Here is a 7,500-nt window from a genome sequence, read left to right as displayed (position 1 = left end):
AATCGATGGAGTCACGCCCGAAACGGTTGTGTGTGTGTGTGTGTGTGTGTGTGTGTGTGTGTGTGTGTGTGTGTGTGTGTGTGTGTGTGTGTGTTTCTGAAGCTGTGCGTCGGTGTGTGTGTGTCGGTGTCGGTGTCGGTGTGTGTGTGCGTGTGTGCGTGTATGTGCGTGTGTCGGTGTCGGTGTGTGTGTGTGTGTGTGTGTGTGTGCGTTTCTGTTTGGGGCTGTCTCTTTCTTTTCTCTCTATCCGCGTGGGAGGGGTGAGGGGAGGGGGGGTGTTAGCTGTGAAAGATTACAAAGTTATTTTGCCAAAACGATAGAATCTAAGGCTGCAGACTCTTTGTGCCAGGGGTTGTCAACTGTGGTATAATTATTGTGAAAGGTTCTAGTGTTGGCAATACTAAACGACTGCCACTGGTTCTTCACTACGATAGTAAATTGTGAAACATGTTAGTGTCGGCAGTTCTAAACAACTGCCACTGGTTGTTTATTATGATATATTGTTAAACATTTTAGTGTTGTTAATTCTAAATAACTGCCAGTGGTTGTTTACTACGAGAAATTGTGAAACATGTTAGTGTTGGCAGTTCTGGATAACTGACACTGGTTGTTTACTATATGTTGTGAAACATTTTAGTGTTGGTAATTCTAAATAACTGCCATTGGTTGATAACTAGGGTACATTGTGAAACGTCTAACTGGCAGTGGTTCTTAACTGTGGTACGTAGTGAAAGGATTTAGCATTGGTAATTCTAAATAACTGCCAGTGTTTATTAACTGTGGTATATTGTAAAACATCTAAGTGCCAGTGGTTGTTAACTGTGGTGTATTGTGAAACATCAAACTGCCAGTGGCTGTTAACTGTGGAATATTGTAAAACATCTAACTGCCAGTGGTTGTTAACTATGGTACATTGTAAAACATCTAACTGCCAGTGGTTGTTAACTGTGGTACATTGTAAAACATCTAACTGCCAGTGGTTGTTAACTGTGGAATATTGTGAAACATCTGACAGTGGTTAACTGTGGTATATTGTGAAACATCTAACTGCCAGTGGTTGTTAACTGTGGTACATTGTAAAACATCTAACTGCCAGTGGTTGTTAACTCTGGTACATTGTGAAACATCTAACAGTGGTTGTTAACTGTGGTACATTGTAAAACATCTAACTGCCAGTGGTTGTTAACTGTGGTACATTGTGAAACATCTAAGTGCCAGTGGTTGTTAACTCTGGTACATTGTGAAACATCTAACTGCCAGTGGTTGTTAACTCTGGTACATTGTGAAACATCTAACAGTGGTTGTTAACTGTGGAATATTGTGAAACATCTAACAGTGGTTGTTAACTGTGGTATATTGTGAAACATCTAACTGCCAGTGGTTGTTAACTGTGGTATATTGTGAAACATCTAACAGTGGTTGTTAACTGTGGTACATTGTGAAACATCTAACAGTGGTTGTTCACTGTGGTATATTGTGAAACATCTAACTGCCAGTGGTTGTTAACTGTGGTATATTGTGAAACATCTAACTGCCAGTGGTTGTTAACTGTGGTACATTGTAAAACATCTAACAGTGGTTGTTCACTGTGGTATATTGTGAAACATCTAACTGCCAGCGGTTGTTAACTGTGGAATATTGTGAAACATCTAACTGCCAGTGGTTGTTAACTGTGGAATATTGTGAAACATCTAACTGCCAGTGGTTGTTAACTGTGGTATATTGTGAAACATCTAACTGCCAGTGGTTGTTAACTGTGGTATATTGTGAAACATCTAACTGCCAGTGGTCGTTAACTGTGGTATATTGTGAAACATCTAACTGCCAGTGGTTGTTAACTGTGGTACATTGTAAAACATCTAACTGCCAGTGGTTGTTAACTGTGGTATATTGTGAAACATCTAACTGCCAGTGGTCGTTAACTGTGGTATATTGTGAAACATCTAACTGCCAGTGGTCGTTAACTGTGGTACATTGTGAAACATCTAACTGCCAGTGGTTGTTAACTATGGTACATTGTGAAACATCTAACTGCCAGTGGTTGTTAACTGTGGAATATTGTGAAACATCTAACAGTGGTTGTTAACTGTGGTATATTGTGAAACATCTAACTGCCAGTGGTTGTTAACTGTGGTACATTGTAAAACATCTAACTGCCAGTGGTTGTTAACTGTGGTACATTGTGAAACATCTAACTGCCAGTGGTTGTTAACTGTGGTACATTGTGAAACATCTAACTGCCAGTGGTTGTTAACTGTGGTATATTGTAAAACATCTAACAGTGGTTGTTAACTGTGGTATATTGTGAAACATCTGACAGTGGTTGTTAACTGTGGTATATTGTAAAACATCTAACTGCCAGTGGTTGTTAACTGTGGTACATTGTGAAACATCTAACTGCCAGTGGTTGTTAACTGTGGTACATTGTGAAACATCTAACTGCCAGTGGTTGTTAACTGTGGTACATTGTGAAACATCTAACTGCCAGTGGTTGTTAACTGTGGTACATTGTAAAACATCTAACTGCCAGCGGTTGTTAACTGTGGTATATTGTGAAACATCTAACTGCCAGTGGTTGTTAACTGTGGTACATTGTGAAACATCTAACTGCCAGTGGTTGTTAACTGTGGAATATTGTGAAACATCTAACAGTGGTTGTTAACTGTGGTATATTGTGAAACATCTAACTGCCAGTGGTTGTTAACTGTGGTATATTGTGAAACATCTAACTGCCAGTGGTTGTTAACTGTGGTACATTGTGAAACATCTAACTGCCAGTGGTTGTTAACTGTGGTACATTGTGAAACATCTAACTGCCAGTGGTTGTTAACTGTGGTATATTGTAAAACATCTAACTGCCAGTGGTTGTTAACTGTGGTACATTGTAAAACATCTAAGTGCCAGTGGTTGTTAACTGTGGAATATTGTAAAACATTTTTTGCGTTGGTAATTCTAAATAACTGCCAGTGGTTGTTAACTATAATTTATGTATTATTTTTTGTCTAGTGATCGCTAACATGTTCTCCATGTCTCCTTTCTGTCTATCTGTCTATTTATCAATGTCGATCTATTACTTCATCTATCTATCTCTGTGTGTGTGTGTGTGTGTGTGTGTGTGTGTGTGTGTGTGTGTGTGTGTGTGTGTGTGTGACTACGCGTCTTTGTGGAAGTGCGTGAATGAATTGCATTTATGGTTAATGATTGTTTTTAATTATGTATTTAGTTGTGTTGAATGATTTCACTCGGAGGTGGGGGACAAATTGGAGAGTTTGCGAGAAGGAACAGATATGTAGTTTGAAGTACACAGGCACGTACACACACACTCGGGCACGTACATACACCGTGACTCCAGGAAACAGCACTACGCCCTCATTGACTCCAGAAACACAGCACAACGCCCTCACTGACTCCAGGAAACACAGCACAACACCCCCACTGACTCTAGAAACACAGCACAACGCCCTCACTGACTCCAGGAAACACAGCACAACGCCCTCACTGACTCCAGGAAACACAGCACAACGCCCTCACTGACTCCAGGAAACACAGCACAACGCCCTCACTGACCCCACGAAACACAGCACAACGCCCTCACTGACTTCAGGAAACACAGCACAACGCCCTCACTGACTCCAGGAAACACAGCACATCGCCCTCACTGACTCCAGGAAACACAGCACAACGCCCTCACTGATTCCAGGAAACACAGCACATCGCCCTCACTGACTCCAGGAAACACAGCACAACGCCCTCACAGACTCCAGGAAACACAGCACACCGCCCTCACTGACCCCACGAAACACAGCACAACGCCCTCACTGACCCCACGAAACACAGCACATCGCCCTCACTGACTCCAGGAAACACAGCACACCGCCCTCACTGACCCCACGAAACACAGCACAATGCCCTCACTGACTCCAGCAAACACAGCACACCGCCCTCACTGACCCCACGAAACACAGCACATCGCCCTCACTGACTCCAGCAAACACAGCACACCGCCCTCACTGACTCCAGGAAACACAGCACAACGCCCTCACTGACTCCAGGAAACACAGCACAATGCCCTCACTGACTCCAGGAAACAGCACAACGCTATCACTGACTCCAGGAAACAGCACAACGCCATCACTGACTCCAGGAAACAGCATAACGCTATCACTGACTCCAGGAAACACAGCACAACGCCCTCACTGACTCCAGGAAACACAGCACAACGCCATCACTGGCTCTAGAAAACACAACACAACGCCATCACTGACTCCAGGAAACAGCACAACGCCATCACTGACTCCAGGAAACAGCACAACGCCCTCACTGACTCCAGGAAACACAGCACAACGCCCTCACTGACTCCAGGAAACACAGCACAACGCCATCACTGACTCCAGGAGACACAGCACAACGCCCTCACTGATTCCAGGAAACACAGCACAATGCCCTCACTGGCTCCAGGAAACAGCACATCGCTATCACTGACTCCAGGAAACAGCACAATGCCCTCACTGACTCCAGGAAACACAGCACACTGCCCTCACTGACTCCAGGAAACACAGCACAACGCCCTCACTGACTCCAGGAAACACAGCACACTGCCCTCACTGACTCCAGGAAACACAGCACATCGCCCTCACTGACTCCAGGAAACACAGCACAACGCCCTCACTGACTCCAGGAAACACAGCACAACGCCCTCACTGACTCCAGGAAACACAGCACATCGCCCTCACTGACTCCAGGAAACACAGCACAACGCCCTCACTGACTCCAGGAAACACAGCACAACGCCCTCACTGACTCCACGAAACACAGCACAACGCCCTCACTGACTCCACGAAACACAGCACAATGCCCTCACTGACTCCAGGAAACACAGCACAACGCCCTCACTGACTCCAGGAAACACAGCACAACGCCCTCACTGACTCCAGGAAACACAGGACATCGCCCTCACTGACTCCAGGGAACAAAGCACATCGCCCTCACTGACTCCAGGAAACACAGCACAACGCCATCACTGACTCCAGGAAACACAGCACAACGCCCTCACTGACTCCAGGAAACAGCACAACGCCATCACTGACTCCAGGAAACACAGCACAACGCCCTCACTGACTCCAGGAAACACAACACAATGCCCTCACTGACTCCAGGAAACACAGCACAACGCCCTCACTGACTCCAGGAAACACAGCACAACGCCCTCACTGATTCCAGGAAGCACAGCACAACGCCCTCACTGACTCCAGGAAGCACAGCACAACGCCCTCCAGGAAACACAGCACAACGCCATCACTGACTCCAGGAAACACAGCACAACGCCCTCACTGATTCCAGGAAACACAGCACAACGCCCTCACTGACTCCAGGAAGCACTGCACAACGCCCTCCAGGAAACACAGCACAACGCCCTCACTGACTCCAGGAAACAAAGCACATCGCCCTCACTGACTCCAGGAAACAAAGCACAACGCCCTCACTGATTCCAGGAAACACAGCACAACGCCCTCACTGACTCCAGGAAACACAGCACAACGCCCTCACTGACTCCAGGAAACACAGCACATCGCCCTCACTGACTCCAGGAAACACAGCACAACGCCCTCACTGACTCCACGAAACACAGCACAATGCCCTCACTGACTCCAGGAAACACAGCACAACGCCCTCACTGACTCCACGAAACACAGCACAACGCCCTCACTGACTCCAGGAAACACAGCACAACGCCCTCACTGACTCCAGGAAACACAGCACAACGCCCTCACTGACTCCAGGAAACACAGGACATCGCCCTCACTGACTCCAGGGAACAAAGCACATCGCCCTCACTGACTCCAGGAAACACAGCACAACGCCCTCACTGACTCCAGGAAACACAGCACAACGCCCTCACTGACTCCAGGAAACAGCACAACGCCATCACTGACTCCAGGAAACATAGCACAACGCCCTCACTGAACTCCAGGAAACACAACACAATGCCCTCACTGACTCCAGGAAACACAGCACAACGCCCTCACTGACTCCAGGAAACACAGCACAACGCCCTCACTGATTCCAGGAAGCACAGCACAACGCCCTCACTGACTCCAGGAAGCACAGCACAACGCCCTCCAGGAAACACAGCACAACGCCATCACTGACTCCAGGAAACACAGCACAACGCCCTCACTGATTCCAGGAAACACAGCACAACGCCCTCACTGACTCCAGGAAGCACTGCACAACGCCCTCCAGGAAACACAGCACAACGCCCTCACTGACTCCAGGAAACAAAGCACATCGCCCTCACTGACTCCAGGAAACACAGCACAACGCCCTCACTGACTCCAGGAAACACAGCACAATGCTCTCACTGAACTCCAGGAAACACAGCACAACGCCATCACTGACTCCAGGAAACACAGCACAATGCTCTCACTGAACTCCAGGAAACACAGCACAACGCCATCACTGACTCCAGGAAACACAGCACAACGCCCTCACTGAGTCGAGGATACACAGCACAACGCCCTCACTGACTCGAGGAAACACAGCACAACGCTATCACTGACTCCAGGAAACACAGCACAACGCCATCGCTGACTCCAGGAAACACAGCACAACGCCCTCACTGACTCCAGGAAACACACAGCACAACGCCCTCACTGACTCCAGGAAACACAGCACAACGCCCTCACTGACTCCACGAAACACAGCACAATGCCCTCACTTACTCCACGAAACACAGCACAACGCCCTCACTGACTCCACGAAACACAGCACAATGCCATCACTGACTCCAGGAAACACAGCACAACACCCTCACTGACTCCAGGAAACACAACACAACGCCCTCACTGACTCCAGGAAACACAGCACATCGCCCTCACTGACTCCAGGAAACAAAGCACATCGCCCTCACTGATTCCAGGAAACACACAGCACACCGCCCTCACTGACTCCAGGAAACACAGCACAACGCCCTCACTGACTCCAGGAAACACAGCACAACGCCCTCACTGACTCCAGGAAACACAGCACAACGCCATCACTGACTCCAGGAAACAAAGCACAACGCCCTCACTGATTCCAGGAAACACAGCACAACGCCCTCACTGACTCCAGGAAACACAGCACAACGCCCTCACTGACTCCAGGAAACACAGCACAACGCCCTCACTGACTCCAGGAAACACAGCACATCGCCCTCACTGACTCCAGGAAACACAGCACATCGCCCTCACTGACTCCAGGAAACACAGCACAGCGCCCTCACTGACTCCAGGAAACACACATCACACCGCCCTCATTGACTTCAGAAAAAGGCTGGCAGCCTCACAACTGGTCGTTCCCTGGCTGGCTGGCTCGGCGACCTCGCCGCTGATTAGTATATACCGTCTGACACAGAGACAAGGGAAAGTCTAATTAAACACACACGTTCAGTGGCGTTACTGTCTTAAGTTATTTATACGGTGAAATATCCGTCTGATGAAAAACGTTGTTCGCATCTAT

The sequence above is a fragment of the Babylonia areolata genome, chromosome 6, assembly GCF_041734735.1.
Source record: "Babylonia areolata isolate BAREFJ2019XMU chromosome 6, ASM4173473v1, whole genome shotgun sequence".
Lineage (NCBI taxonomy): Eukaryota > Metazoa > Mollusca > Gastropoda > Neogastropoda > Buccinidae > Babylonia > Babylonia areolata.
This window is presented reverse-complemented; position numbering follows the sequence as displayed.